At 31.4% G+C, this 16,830-nt stretch overlaps 1 pseudogene across 1 annotated transcript in view; it reads right to left on the bottom strand.

The window, feature by feature from the left end:
* Window positions 1–6,882: 6,882 nt before the first annotated feature.
* LOC143251723 (transcription elongation regulator 1-like) overlaps window positions 6,883–16,830 on the bottom strand; it is a 40,697-nt pseudogene continuing 30,749 nt past the window's right edge. Inside the window, exons 6-10 of the transcript XR_013028646.1 lie at window positions 15,170–15,352; window positions 10,854–11,058; window positions 9,250–9,323; window positions 7,847–7,907; window positions 6,883–7,288 (exon numbers count right to left, since the gene is read on the bottom strand). The product of XR_013028646.1 is annotated as a transcription elongation regulator 1-like (transcript). The remainder of the gene's footprint in view (window positions 7,289–7,846; window positions 7,908–9,249; window positions 9,324–10,853; window positions 11,059–15,169; window positions 15,353–16,830) is intronic.

Raw genomic sequence — 16,830 nt, 5'->3', positions numbered from 1 at the left:
AAGCGTCAAGATGAGGATAATATCATTTTGTTGGAGCCAATAATGAGGATAATTTTACCACAAACAATGCTGTGGTCATGCTAGATTTATCATATAATGTATAAAAAAATTACACTTCCAAATTTAGCCATTTTACTGCTAACACGACGTAAAAGCCGAGTTACTTATTGATTGTACGTAAGTCGCTAGTTCACATATCTAAAACATGTCCCTCGAAGCTTTCTTGCACGTGCAAGTTCTTAAAATATTCTGTATGCTATAAACGTAGAATTTTAGTAATTATTGGCTAAGAGATCAAATATTAAACCATGTGAGGGCTTGCTTTCTGATAGCCAGATATTATCAATCTAAATTTTTCAGCACAATATTACTGTTGTCCTCAAGGAATAAATATGAATAGCAATTTATAAGTTTAATTTTGACCCTTCAAATTTAATATTAAGAACAACCTACACGAGAGCACGTGGTTCCCACTAGAATGTGCAAATAATGCTGAGTTGGATTGTCTTGAACTTGCTGTTTAGACGCGCCCGATAAATATGATAGAAGTTGAAAGCGCTGTATGCTTCTTAAGAGAATGTTATAAAACACTTTTAGTCATGCTTTTCCAGATATACAGGGACAAACAGGTGGTTCAAGCAACTACGATTTTATGTTTATATCTTTTTTTAAAAATTATTACAGGCCTTTCACTCAAATGTTATCAAATACAATATAAAAATACGGGGTTTTTCGACTGTTAAGCAACAAAAAATTTAAGCATTTATAAACTTACTAGCAAAGTATATAAAACACTACATGGTTTCTCAAGATTCTTACAAACTCTGAATCCAATGAAAGATGTTTCAGTTATACCAAACCTTTCATTTACATTATTTCGTTAGCAGTTTCGTTTTAGATTAAGTTTACATGACATCATTGGGGCTACTTTCATAACTTGTTTGGGTATTTGGCCGTTCCAGTCACATTCTTTTTCCTGGACATAATTTCTGAATACAATTTCAATTGGTCACAAACTGCCAGTAATTTCTCTGATTTAACAATTACCTCTGCAGTATGTTCGATTAGTTGCACATAAATGATTTATTAGTTTGTATGTTAATTATTTTGAGGGATCTAAGAGTCAAATTACAGCTAATTCATAAAATGTAATTATTATTTGCAAGTTTTTTACCCGATACATATAGTATGTTTTGCAGGCTGGCTCTTGTAAAGCAAATGTCAAGTTTTGTAATCTAATAAATGGTTTCTGGTTTCATACAAGATCGGATTCTCGCAGTCTACAGCAAACACTCTGCTTTCAAAAATCCCTGAAGGAAGGCATTCACTAGACCAACCAAAGATTGATGCAAGAAATGGGTTAAAGGTCCTCCAATCTAAAATGTCTCCACGTAAGTATAAAAAATTACTTCACAGACAACAGAAAGTGTAGTTGTACCACAATGTCTTTTTTCAATCCTTTGCAGACTCATTTGTAATAGCCACTTTTCTGTATTCAAACTCGTCCAGAACAGTTAGTTCCTCACATTAATTTTTTTACTAGCATCAAAATATTATGCAATTCTTTCTAAAGCATATAGTAAATTGAGCAATGGTTTTCTAAATGTCAAGCAAAGAACTTTTAAAGCTTTATTTTCATCTTACAATTATGAAAAATTCTTTCTTGTGGACAGCTTGAGAAAGTAACAGTACAAGTTTACATTTAGCAAAGTTTCCTGAAAAATACAAAGCTACAGAATGGGCTATCTGTATTGTGAAACCCAGTTTTAGCATCACAAGTTTCTTGAGATTACTGCTGTGTCACAAGGAGGCCTTGTGGCAACTTCTTTACAATCTTGACTATACACAGCAAGTCCTCTGCAAAATGCATTGTGAAGAGTATGGATAGTTCAGAACTTCAAATCAACCATACATCTTTTTCCTACACTGCTTCATCACATTATCTATTAATCAACATGCTTACATTAAGACCACCTGAGAAAATGCTTAAATCTGATCATTTCACTGATCACTTTTCATCACTGAAAATTTATGCCAGCAATGAAAGGCATAAAGGTGAAATGTTGAGCAAATGAAGATAAAAAGTAGATTCTCTGCCATTTATGGTCATTTAATTTATTCATAATTAGATGCTGTATTCTGATGGTAAACTAAGCACTGACAGTGTCTTTTGGATAACTTCTCATATTTTTTTGCAAATGAATGACCAAATAAGAAATAAACCTAACATGCACAGCATGCATTTTTACTGGGTGATTGGTAGTTTTGTCAAAATTTAAGATTTACCATATATTTTGGTGATGAACTGATTTCACTGACAATATATTTGGTAAGTCAGAGCTCTCAAGCTTGAAGTCCTTCACAATTTGCTATTGGGAAACATGACATAGAATAGAGATCACTGATATTCTCACCAGAAGAAAAACAGTAACTTTCACAACTAAATTAGAATGACTGGTGTATAACAGCTATTTGCCTCATACCTTCACGAATCACCCATCAATTTGGTTTCTATTATGGTTTTTGCTAATAACATACTAGAAGTGTTTTCCTGAAAGTGAGAGGAGTAACTTGATGGTACTCATGACTGAGATGAAGACCAAGCTGTTGTTGCTGCTGTAGTATCATATATCCTATTTGAAAGGAGCCAGGTTATTCTATCACCTCCATATGTGTTCCATATCAGTCAAATGTTATAAATGTGCTACTGGTAGTAAATCTGTGTTGAAGCATGGCAAATTTAACTAATGAGAAGAAGAAAATGACCAAATCAAACATTTTTTTTTAATTTCATGCAAAACTACTCAAGGGCTATCTGCAATAGCCGTTCCTGATTTAGCAGTGTAAGACTAGAGGGAAGGCAGCTTGTCATCACCACCCACCACCAACTCTTGGGCTATTCTTTTACCAACAAACAGTGAGATTGACAGTCACATTATAATGCTTTCATGGTAGAAAGGAGGAGCATGTTTGGTGCAACGGGGATTTGAACCCATGACCCTCAGATTACGAGTTGAACACCTTAACCCACCTGGCCATACTGGGCCATCCAAATCAAAGGAGAATTTATAAATCAAAATAGGGATCGCTGCAGTGAGAATATCTGGAATATATTAGTTATTAAGCAAATTTAATCCAACAGCTTTTATTTGTTGAGACTGGACAAAATATATGGTTTTGGAAACCATTTTAAAAGAGTATAGGTTTTATAAAGGGAGTGTAAGATCTCATTTCAGTTTCCTTAATATCATATGTTATAATGGTTATAATCATTTTAATTTTTTATATAATGAATTTTCTGTTTAAGCTCAAAGCTCTTTACTGGTTTGTCTGTCTTCTAACAACCACAGGAATAAAACTAAAAATTTCAGTCATAAGCCTTTAATGCTACTGCTGACTCACTAATAAGTAACCTAAGTTGTTTCAGGTCAGTGAAAGCTGTGGAATATTATTGCACATGATGAATGGCCGTATTCTAATAAATTTGTTTCCTATGTCTTGATTTATATTATGTACTTCTAACCATTTTTTATATAGAATTAGATTAGCCATGATCATAATTTGGTGATGATTATAAACCAAATCAGTCACTGCTGTTTCTTGTATAAAAAACACAGGAGAATTATTACAGTAAATGCATGGTTTATAAATCCCATTTCCAAAATTATAATCCAGAATAGGATCATTAATACATCTTTACTATAGTTGGGTTTTATCATTTTAAAATCCAGAATAGCATTATTAATATATTTACAATATAACTTTTGACACAGTAAGCGTACATGTACTGTCACAAAATTTAGCAGACTTTTAGTAAAAATTACAAATTTTTTTGCATATAAAAATGCAATTTATTTAATCAAATACTTTTACTAAAGATTTGTTTGTAAAAGTATCAAGTCTGTTTCATTACTAGTCCAAGTGCAAAAAGATTTCTTCATCACAAAAATCTCAAATATTATTTGTGTAAGCTCTAAAACTTCTTAAATACATTTCAAACATCTGATTTCAGTATGTGTATGTATATACTTTTCTTACAGCAAAGTCACATTGGGCTATCGGCTGAGCCCACTGAGGGGAATCAAACCCCACCTGATTTTAGCATTGTAAGTCTGCAGATTTATTACTACTGTACCAGCAGAGGATGTGTTTTCAGTAAGACTTAATATTTTATGTTATATTCTATACTCTAACTATGTAGAGTCCGTCAACTCACTGACCTTGTAACCATCATAAAGAAAAAGGAAATTTTTTTTTTCATGCTATAATGAATACATATTATAACATGAAGATATAAATGTTTAGTCTAAGTAGCTTAAGTCTCATAATATTTTATACATATATATATTATATTAACCTTCTATTGGTGCCTAGATAAATAACGTGTGTTGATGTAAAACTGACCTTGTTTTGGCTGTGTTTTAGAGGACTAGTATTTTGTATTATATAGTAACATTTAAATTATTATTCATTATATACATGTATATAGATTATTACTGTTAAGAAATAAGTGAAAAATTTTATTTTTCTTAAAATATAGAATAATAAATAAAGAAGTAAAACAAATAATTATTTCTTCTAGCTTTGGTCTTTGAACTAGGTTGCTGATGGGCACAAGTTCCCAAGCCTTTTAAAATTTCATACATGAAAGATGTGAAACAAAATTTTTAAAGGTTTTATATATATACTGTTGAATAATCAAAAAATCATAAATAACTGTACTGGTACCATAGAATTCCCCTTAATCTATTAAGCTTAATAACTAAACTGTATTTAAGTCTAAAAAAAATATGAAACCTTAAGAAGACTAAAGACACAACCTACTTCATTGAAACTGTGGATTGAAAGAAGTGGAAGTTTTTCGAAGATTAAGATGATGACGAAAACCATGCTTGGGAAAGAGGTAAATGAAATTACCATGTTTGATTCAGTACACAAGTCATATCTCAGCAAAGTAAAAAAATATAAAGTTCTTATTTGATATTCTAGCTTGTTAATATTAGTAATTTGAGTTCCTAGTTTCTACAAAACTATGGAATTAGTATTTTGACATAACAAACATCTAATTTTAACCAGTGCTGCTTTTAACATACCACGTGATTCACTAAAATCTATATTTAATTTTAAATTAAAAAATTATTTCATATATAATATTAAAGTTTGAATTATGATATGCAGGTTGATTCCAAACTTACCTGACATCAGTTGAAAAACTAGTAATTCAATAAAATTTTGAATGCAACTCGACAAAAATGATGACATGGCCTTTCACCCGCAATCCATCACTAAAGGGTTAATGCATCTTTTACGAAGCTAGGTTTTAACAGTATAATTCCAGAATACAGTTATTAAAGCATATTCTAGAATTTGGTTTTAATGTGACAGAAAGAGTAGGTAGTTTTCAAAATTAATGATCCTAAACCACTTTGTCTCACCAAAGCTCTTTACAAGATTGTCCCAGGAGAGAAATGTCATGTATATCATTTTATTTTTTATGCACACATAAGAAACCTAGGCTCTTGATTTGATATTTTGGTTTATTTCATAAAACCTGATTAACAGGACTCACCAATTTTTCTTCTTAGTTGAATATCCAATGAGTAAAACAACTTCTTGTTATATAACTAATTCAAATAGTCTTATGCACCACAGTTATAATTCAGACAGTACTTTTTAAATAATACAGTGAAGTTTACTCCTCAAAGAACTGAGGAAAAGTTCCTGGTTAAATCAGGTCAAAATGGCAGAAAATTCCAATTTAAACTATTTTTAAGGTTGTGGTCTAGCAATTCAAAAGAAAATCTAGTTAACAAGAATGAGATAAAAGTCTAATATGTTTAATAGCACAAAAACAAATTTTTAAAGAACAATGTTCCATAATAAAACTATTTTGCACAATAGAAAGATAAAAGTAGACAATGTACTGTTAGTGTACTGCCTTAGTTATAACCCACAAGAGATTTTGAATACCATTATTTTTTTTGTTTTTATTGTGTTACAATAAATGTTACATTAATAATTATCGTTTGCCATGCTATACACATACATATTTAATACTCTCTCTCTCTCTCTCTCCACTGGTAGACAGAAACAGCATTTCAAAACACTGGTCACTGTCTACTTTGAATTTTAGTGAAAAAGAGGGTCATAGTCAATTCTTTGGTTTGTTGTAGATTAATAGGAAGACAACTTTAAAAAAATTCTACCCATCAAAAGCCTCGGAACAGAGCGAACCACTACTTCTGTTGTGGTGGACTGCAGTCTATGTGTATTGCAATTTATTCTACAAATATATTATTTCATACTGTTCACTGGAAGAATGACAAAAAATATTCTTCTTATCTTAAACTTTTCAAAATACAATCAGTACTAAAATGCCAGTTCACTTAACTTTTGTTAAACAGATTGTTAGTAGTACCTAATCAGCTGCAATGTTTTTAAGCCAGTAAACTGTAAAAATACATCAATCATACAGTTAGATTGCAAACAAATACAACTCAAAGTGTAACTGTTTTAAACTTTTCTTGTGTAATCAACACTTTCTTATTCACACATATAGAAATAAATTCTTAATGCAACATAAAGAACTTATTCCCGGTTTGATTAATTAACTTAAAATTCTTAAATTAAAGTTTATAAGATGGAATAGCTATAAAAATGATTGTGGTCAACAAAACTTTATAGATTTTTTTAATTTGTTCATGTGCAACCTGTTACTTAATAAACAACCAATTTGTTTTCTCAGTATAAACAATTTATAATAAGCTAAACTATATCTAAAAGTTTTTTATCATTCTAAAAATATTTTTTTAAAATTTGCAGCTATTGAAAAGTAAGACTCAGATGGAAAGTTAGTGTTAAAAAAACAGCAATAAACAAATAAACCTTGACAGTAAGTTTTATTCATGGCAAAACTGAAGGAATAATAGTTTATTACGTACATCCAATCTCATTATCAACAGTATACTTGCAAAAATATGCAGGAGTTTTCTTACAAAAGAAGACAATAAAACTGCATAAAACTTGTAAAAAGTACAGTAAGAAGACAGGCTCCAACCATTTTAGTTTATCTTTAGATGTTTATTTTAGTCATAAAATGAAATAATAGTCATACTGGAAGTATATTAAAAACAGAATAAAATACAAACTACTTGTTAGAACGATGAGAAGGCTCAGACGCAGTAGGAGGAGGTGGAGGACCACGTCTATCAAGATCTTCAATGTATGCCATGAGAAGTTTACGTCGTTCGTCTGATATACTATCTAAGATGAGATAACGCTTGTCTTTCTGAAAGGTTACAAGCAGAAAACTATAATGAATTCTACTGATATTACAATCAAATATACCATCATTTACAGATTAAGACACTTCTCAGAAACATTTAAGCATTGAATGTTTATCAGTTTTATATAAACTTAATTTTATAACTTGCTTCGATAAAAATTAAACTTTCCTTGTTTACTTTATGCTTATATCAAAACATTCGTTACTTAAAAAAAACCAAAACTTATTTACATGAGATATTGTAGTAGCAATTACTTTACACAATAAACTATGTATATCACCAACCTCTATAACTGTTTCTATTAAATGTTCTTACTTACAAGAGATGTTGTAGTACTAACTACCTTACACAATAAATGATATACATCATCAACCTGTAGAATTGTTTCTATGTCTATTAAATGTTCTTATTTACATGATATACAGGAGTAATCACAACTTTACAAAGAAATTATGTGTATTACCAACCTATAGAATTGTTTCTACATCTAGTAAATGTTCTTATTTACATGTGATATGTAATACTAACTTCTAAACAATAAATGATGAATATCAACCAACCTGAAGAACTGTTTCTATGTCTATTAAATGTTGTTCTGATTCTTCAATCATCTTCTTTGACCTAGATATTAATACAACTCATCAGCTACCATAATTCGTTACAAAATGTTGAACCAAAATGTCTCTTAAAAATGAGTTTATTTCAGAAAATATACCCATTTTACTCTTTGATAGATTTCAATGAAAACACACATGCATTCTAAAATTAAACATTTCTGTTTGACATTTCAAAACCTTTAACAGCACTTCAGCTTTAAGAAGTTTTTAATTCTGATTTAATGCTGAAGAGGATTTCAGCAACTGAGGACATGAGGGAATGATTGTTCTGCATCTTGGGGTGGAAGAAAAAGATGTAATTGAGGAAATGCCCATACCAGGAACCAAAGGAAGTGGATCTTATGGTTTGCTGGAATGAACGTCAGGGACAGAGATGGGTGTTGATGTTGATTCATCAACTTTGTTGACTGTGGAGGTCAAAAGACTTTTCACATGGTTTGAGAACGATTCTATTGGAGGCACAGAGAGATCTGTCTGCACTCCAATGTAGTAGTGGAATGAAGTGCAGCAGCAACTTTCGAGCCTGAGGGTCAGTAATGTTTTGAACTGCCTTCAAACTCTGCACCTTTTTTTCTTCCAGCCACTTAGGGCAAGAACGAAAGTAGGATGGGTAAGAGCCATTGCAATTGATGCAATGAGGGTCTGTTTCATGCTTGGAAGCATCGTGGTCCTTGCCACCTTAATGAGCACACGTCAAGGAACCAGAACATGACATCTTCCAGTGACCACAACAGCTGACACTGGAAACATCTGAGAGGGTTTGGAACATATGGCTATACCTTAGAATTAAGATAACTTGTTTTGATGGTTGCAGTGATGTAAATGTTAAAATGAGAATATTGGACAGCATCATAATTCCATCTTTGCAAGTGGAGATATGCCTCACTGCAGAAACTCCTTGTGTGGAGAGACCAGCAAGAATCTCCAACTCAGGGATGTTCTTTAAATTCCTCTAAAAGTGTAACTCCTCGTGACAAATTCAAAGTAGCATGGGGTGTAAAGTCATTGGGTATATTCCCCAATTACCTTCGAATGTAAGAGAATTTCACTGTGTTTAGATATGGATGTCACCACAGCAAAGCTTTTTGACTGACTTTGGAGAGCCAGCAAGTCCCTCTCATCCCTTCTGAATAAAAAAAGGAGACATTTGCCCTGAAGGTTTGTCTAAAAGAAAATGTAATATAAAAAAAATGAGGTACAGGTGTTACAGATTATAAAGATTGCTGCTCAGAATCTTCAAGGCGTGGTCGTTTACCTATGGGCTGTTTTTTTCACTATTTTATTTAAGTTTTTATTTGGAGGATCCATAATAAAAAAATGTTTTGGTGCCCACTGACTCCACCTACCATGGAAGCCCTACTAAGGGATGCACTACAATGCCAAACAAAGACACTAGAGCAATGCCAGGGTGTTGTGAGCACTATACCCAAACACCAGCATCAGATACAATGTCCACAACACCTGTTGAGAACATCCAATGCTGGTACTTGGTTAACCCTAGCCCAAGTAGACTAGCTGAATTCAAGGCCAAAGTGGTGTGTTTGGGTTAGACCCCTCAACCACTAGGATCCTCTCCTCCCCTTCATGGGTCACCATGCATGCCAAACAACTGGGAGGATGTTTAGATCCCAGAGGAGGTAAATTGAAAGAACAGAACCTTCCCTGGGAGGTCTCCTCACCAAAGACGGGAATTCACACTGAGGGGTGTGAAAAAAGGAAGGGATATAATAGACTGATGTGCTGTTTAAAATTTTAGAAATGCTTAAGATGGTAGGCAGATCAAGACTGAGATAGCTTTGGGTGAAAGAAAGTAGTATCATTTTAGAAGATGATATTAAACAGAAAAGTACATTAGTGGTTTGGTCTTTCTGACTTATATCAACATAAAACAAAACAACTGCAGGCTATAAACTTACATTATGGTTTGGCAATATCTATAAGTATGTCACTTGCAACAAAAAGCAGAGGCTCAAATAGAGGAGAAAAGATTATCCAATTTGTGTAATTTAGAGCAAACAAGTGGCATAAGATACAGAAAAGACTGATAATTCAAATACCTTCTTTTTTATTTGGAAATTAAAACATATAGCAATAAAATTTATTTATTAACTGAACTTTGAGGCTAAGTTTATTTGTATAAATTTATACGTGTAATTTTGAATTAATCCTGTAAAAAGGTAATGACATGTACACTTTAACTTATCCCCATTTAAAAGGTTAAATGGCCAGGTATAGCCATTATAAATAGAGTAGACAGCCAAAAAAACTTGCTTCATTCTGGATTTAGTTTGACTCTTTGAACCAAATAACATGAATAGCTGTCACCTTTATTAAGTTCCTACAAATGAATATGCAGAGTAGGAATACTGGCATCACACCTCAAAGCTCAGACCAACACCAGCAACTAGACCAAGCTTGGTCCATTTTCACACAGAAAGCAAATTACTCCATGTTATTACCATATTTGACTAAAGCAAGAAGATAGTTTTCACTATGCACTTCAAAAATCTATTTTACAAATTTTTCAATGCAGTATAAAAGTTTCCTACACGAACATTAAATAAACAATTCTATACAATTTTTGGAAAAAAATATATACTAAATCCTTTTATTATTATATTTTCAGTGCTTAAACCACAGTAGTGAAAATGAACTTGTTATAAAAGAATTTAAAACTCATATTTAATATAAGAAAAAAAAGAATATGTTGTTACAATACCACTCTCAATGTTTAATTTTTTAAATAAAATTATGCTTCATCCCCTGTCACATAGTTTTAACTGATTATTAGCCATCTGATTTGCAAACTGTATTATCCACAGTTTCTTTCCAGTACGCATTTTACTGAATGATGTCTAAATATATGACTATATAGGGCCCTGTAATTTAAACTAAAGCTCATTAAAGTTCCAAACATTTTAATAATAATCTAAATTTGGCTAATTCCCACCTCTTTCCATGAAGATGTCAAAGTGATTTCTGTTGTTTCTTCTAGCAGTTCTCTGAACTTTTCCTTTTCTTTTGTTTAAGGCCTCAATGTGTTCATTAAACAGCTTTTCTCTCTCCTCTCGATCTAATGATTCCACCATCTCCCAGCGATGATCTTTTCTGAGGGCTTTCTTTGCTCTCGCCAACTTCGCATCAGAGTTTCGAACCTATCAGCCATAACAATATGAGAAGGACCATCTATGCTGTCTATATTTTTACATTTTCATATGCATATATTAATCTTCTTTTTTTGAAGTCTTTTCCTTTCATGTTTTAGATTAAAATAAAAAATATGTTTTAGGTACACAAAAAACATGTGGTGCTGTATAATTACAAAAATCTTGCTTATTACATTACACAAAAACAAATATGTTCTCAGACTGTAACCAGTATTAAGTAAAATAATTATCTGAGCATTTATTTTAAAAATTAATATACAACATTTATGACTTTTAATATTGATTATGAAATTAGCTATTTCAATATACATCCATTTCTCAGAACATTTATTCAGTACCACACTTTTTAAGGTTAAAGTTACATAACATGCCCGTGGCAGTGCTTTGGATAGGGACATTATGTATGTCCATAAGAGCAAAAGAGTCAATCATCACTACGATGTCTTGGTGGGCTGGTGCACGTATCAGAACTACATTTGAAGTTGCTTGGAATTTTACAGGTAGTATGAAGCTATCAAAACATGAGTTCTTTGAAAAAGGTATGAAACAACCTTTTCTTATACAAAATATTCATCCATTCAGATCATAAAGATTTGTTAAGACTGAGAATTAAGAATGTTCCTTGTACTTCATGGAATTTGAAAACAAAAATATAAGGATCAACTTGGGGCAATAGGACTACTGAGAAAGAAACCTGAAATAAGTTGCATTCCAGCTGTAGCAGACAGAGTAGGCATCTTGTATAAAATTCAGTAAAAAAAGTTGTCAATATCATCTAGACAGTAGTATGAAACATATTCAAAAAGGATCTCCACTTGGAAAAGCAACTCAAGTCATGTTATTTTCATGACCTATCCATTCAACTCAAACAGCTAGATAAAAGAAATAGGTATTTACATTATTCCATACAAACTTTATATACTGGTGCTAAGACTTGTCCTCTTACACTAGATAAATTATAGATAGATAGCCTAGAGGGAGGAGTGGTGTATTTTGGACAAGATAGATTTATATTAAAAACTAAACTGCAGAATTATTGTCAAGATGTAGTCAGGAAACAGAACCTGACTGTAAATAGCAACATGGACTGTAACAAAGTGGCAAAATACCAAAACTGTTTTATTATACTCAATTCTTTGTTTACTATAATGCAGTTCCACACCAAAAATAAAAATTATAATGTCTTTGTTTTGATTACACATGCCTCTTAAAAATTTCATTATAAACTATACTGTATCCATTCCTGATCTGTAAACATTAAATTTACATAACTAATAAGTACATACGAGAATAAAATCAATGTGGACCTAGTAGGGTACTGCTGAAATATACTCGTTTTGACTAACAAACTATACTCTTCAAAACAAGAAATGCGAAAGGGATATTTTTGTTATTTTAAAGAGAAATATATGTAATAACATTACAAGCTCAGAGTATATGATGTTACACGTGTTAAGGCACTGATTGTTAGACCAAAATGACAATAAAAGTTGTGCACTTTGAAAACGGAGGAAAACATCGGATTTTTCGCCAAAACGCATGCATGTCCAATAAATTTGTTTGAGAGATCTGCATGTCTGCAAGTGCAACATGTGCAAAATCCCTATAAAAGTGACAGGTTCTCGGTTTCCATAGCTCAGTGGTAAGCCACAGACACGCAATACAGTTACACCAAGACTGACTGAAGCACAACGCAACAACACCATTGGTCGCTTGGAAGCAGGCGAATCTCGATCAGATGTTGTCAGAGCTGTGAATGTCCACCCAAGCATTATCACAAGGCTATGGAATCGTCACCAACAACATGGATCAACTCGTGACCGTCCACTATCTGGCAGACCTCGTGTGACCACGCCTGCACAAGATCGCAACATCCAGTGGACTTTGCCTTTGCAGACTTTGGATGTTCAGCAGTGAATGTGCAAAGTTTCACACATGTTATACAGAACTACTCGGAATAAACTTGTTAACAATTTCTCATATTTTGCCTTTTTCCGTTTCTTTTTTTTAAGAGTATATGAATTATAATGATTTGTCTTATCCAGAAATCAACAAAATTTTAACTTAAAAGTTAATGTTAACGTTAGTTCAATTTGTCCATTGTCCTGTATAAAAACCTATCAGGAAAGGAATTTACTTACAACGTATTGCTGTAACCTATACTGTTAACTTTCTGAACACAGGCTTGATCAATATCATTGATCATGTGACATTTCTGTACTCATTTAAAGTCTTTATAGCTTTTATACTACTAACCTTTAATATATTATGTACATCTTCACAAAAATCTGGCTAATTTTCAGTAAAATGATTAATCTTTCACAAAAAAAAAATTTTTTAGTGAAGTACTTTTAATAAACTATAAAAACATTGTCTATGAACATATAGTGTATTTTTACTGGACCTCCTTAACAGTGATCTTCATGTTAAGATAAAAAATTATTTTCTTCATCTCAAAAATCTTGTATTTCCATAATTTCTAAAACTTCTTAAATACATTTCAAATGTTTGTTTTCAGTAAAACTTTATATATGTTATTTTCTCTACCATAACAATATAGAAGGTTATTGAATTTTGAAGATCTTGCAACCACTGAAAAAAAAAATCTAAATTACCTTCTTACTAGAATGACTTCAAACTGCAGCATAAAAATATGTTTATTTATCCAAAGTAGTTTTAAATTCATAAAAGTATACATCTAATTTTGCTTAAATGTTATTGTTTTATTGCACTTTGAACCATACCTAACACTACTATTCATGTCATTATAAGTTGCAAATCATTTGGATAATGTGAATCTCAAGTTATGATATCATATTACATTATCCATGAGCTACTGCAAGCTGCTTGCATGGTCATCTTGTGAAGCATTTTCAGTATACTATTATTTATTTTACCTAATCTAACCTTCACTAACCTAAAGAGGTCCATATTTTCACATTTAATTACTTTTATAATAATAATAAACATGAAAAAAAAGTACTTGCCCAAACCTTTTTTCTACTGTCAACAACAATTAGCCTTACTTTTTTATACTAATTGTAGTAATACACTAAGTAATTGTTATTTAATTAAATAATGCACTAAAGAATGCAGAATAATAACATGCAAAAAGCAGGCAATCTCCCACAATTAACACAATTTTTTGGCTTTCTAATTATGTCACAAGAGCAATAACAAGTTCATCCAAGCTGGTTTTATCTTTCCCATTGAAAGGAGCTTGTACTAAGAGAGAAAATGAGAATTTTTTACTCAGAAAACAACATAATACATCATGTGACAAATTAAAACATTGGCTTTCTAGTGGTTATACATAATACAGTATTAAAAGTAAAAGAGGATGTGACAAGTGAGGCTGGCAAGAGGTCTGATTTTCTATATGATGGCTCTGTAACCAAACAAAATTGAAAGCTATATTTTTTTTTTTGTGTGTATGTCTAAGTAATGACAATTTTAGTGAGTAATTTCTGTTAAATTTCCTACTTATTGAAGAGGTGGTGAATAAAATAGACAAGAAGGAATTGCCTAAAGAAAATGTCATATCTCAAAACAGGGGAAATCCAGATTTTGTATAATACTGCTTTATAAAATTAAGAAAAGTTATTTCCCATTAAAATATGGATTATTAGCTATGATTTTAACCTATACTAAATTGTGTAACATAAACAAAAAGAAGTTTTATTATATTTTTAATGCAAATAAATACAACCTTGTGAGATGTACAGTAAAGGATGCATAAGATAGTAGAAATAAAGTAAATGTTTCTCAAAATCTTTTGTTGTTGATAATCCAGAAGAAGGTTGAACATAATGTAATGGGTGTGATTTTGTCTGGAACTTTCTATATGAGCCATAAATAACCAAATAAAGATTAGAAAATCATACACAGTATAGTAGTACCAGAGCATTAAACTAAAGAATATAACAAAATCCTAATAAAGTTCTAATTATATTTCTATATATTATAATTATTGTTGCTCCTCTCTGGTAATCTAGGCATTTTATTTAAACAATCATGCAGTTTTATTTTATTTTATTTTTTAAGGAGTGCAAATGAAATATTATTAAAACATTTAAACTTACTGACAACAACAACCTACCAAATCAGCCAACAATGCATTAAAGTGTTGAACTGCCTCATCATGTTTGTGTTGTTCCCTTTCCTTATCACGCTCACGAAGATGAGTCGATAAAGTTCTCTGAACCTCTTCTTCTCTCTCTCGTAAGCTAGCTTCTATCCTTTTCTGTTTTTCCCTATCTTTGCTTGTTTCATCTTCAGAATCCTACAGATTTACAGAACCATATAAATTGTTGATATTAGTAATTATATGTTTTTCACAACATAACTCTTCCAAACAGGAAGGTGGTAGTACCAAACAAAACAAGTGGAATATTAAAATACACAGTAAAATGCATATATAATTAGAATACCACAGCATTCATTGATACATATCCCTAGAAAAAAAATACATAAATATTATGAACTGTCTTTGAAAAATAAAACTAATGGATGGAACTGTTTGAAATTTGAGAAGAATGTTCCAAAAAGTATTATGTTTCAGAAAAAGTTTTTCTATTTCTAATAAAAATTCGTTACTTAAAATAGTTATCTGCACTCGGACTCTGGAAATTGATTTTTATATGAAGTATAAAAACACATTTTTATTTTACATTTTCTAAATTTCATTTGCATAATCCCATCTACAGTCTCTTAAATTAATATCAGAAGTTTTTTAAGGTAAATGTTTATATTTTATTTTTCATTTTCTCTACCACATCACTAACTACCTATTATCATGAACGTACAGTTCAGTGAAATGTTTAATATTAACAAAGAGAAATATGTATTCACCTTTCAACTCTTCAAAGAAATTCACTAGTCACCCTTTTCATATATGCATAATTTCACAATTTTATCTTTTCACTCATGATTTATTTTCAAATTCTTAGTCTTTTCTGCTATATTTATGTCAACTGAAGTCTGCAGGCTTTTATGAAATTATTTCAGCAGACTCTTCACAGAAATTTGTTTCTTACACAAGCTGGCACATCTACATGCCATCTGCTTTATAAAGCTTTCACAATCCAAATGACAAGTTAAAATTACAAAAAATCACCAAACCATCTAAATATGATTTTTAAAACATACATAATTAATTATAATACAAAAGTAAGATCTAAATAGAGTTTAACTGTCTCTCCAACTACAGTATACTTACGTAAGAAAGCACTGTAAGTGCTGTAGTCAATTACACAAACATAAATACTAGAGGCAGTTATCTCTTCTTCAATATGAAAGCTACAAACCAAATTATAATAAACCATTTGTGAAGTATACTGAAAACTGAGCTTATTTTAATGACAATATACACTTGTGTGTCAACTAGTTACACGTATGTTGTAAATCTCACAGTGAAGTACAGAAGCTGAGCATGGCATCCATCAAGGGTTTGAAAATTTAGTTTGCTTTCCCAGAGACTATAGTCATAAAACTTTGTATCTTATGTGTTGTCTAGATGTTTATATCCATGGCAAGCTTGTGCATTTACACTCAGCTTCTGCTAAAGTGGAGATTTCTTAACAGATCATGAATCATGCGACAAGAAAGCTGCACTGCAGATTAAGTATTTTTTTAATGTTTCTTTTTAAATAACGGAATTAAAACTCACATAACATAAAAAAGCTAATTATAAAATACATTATAGCGTTAATTTCTTTGACATACATGAATAGCAAAGTTGTTAAGTCAAATTTTAAATGC

The sequence above is a fragment of the Tachypleus tridentatus genome, chromosome 6 (genome assembly GCF_004210375.1).
Source record: "Tachypleus tridentatus isolate NWPU-2018 chromosome 6, ASM421037v1, whole genome shotgun sequence".
In the NCBI taxonomy this organism is placed as follows: domain Eukaryota; kingdom Metazoa; phylum Arthropoda; class Merostomata; order Xiphosura; family Limulidae; genus Tachypleus; species Tachypleus tridentatus.
The sequence above is the reverse complement of the archived record's forward strand: the minus strand, read 5'-3'. Positions and strand labels throughout refer to the sequence as shown.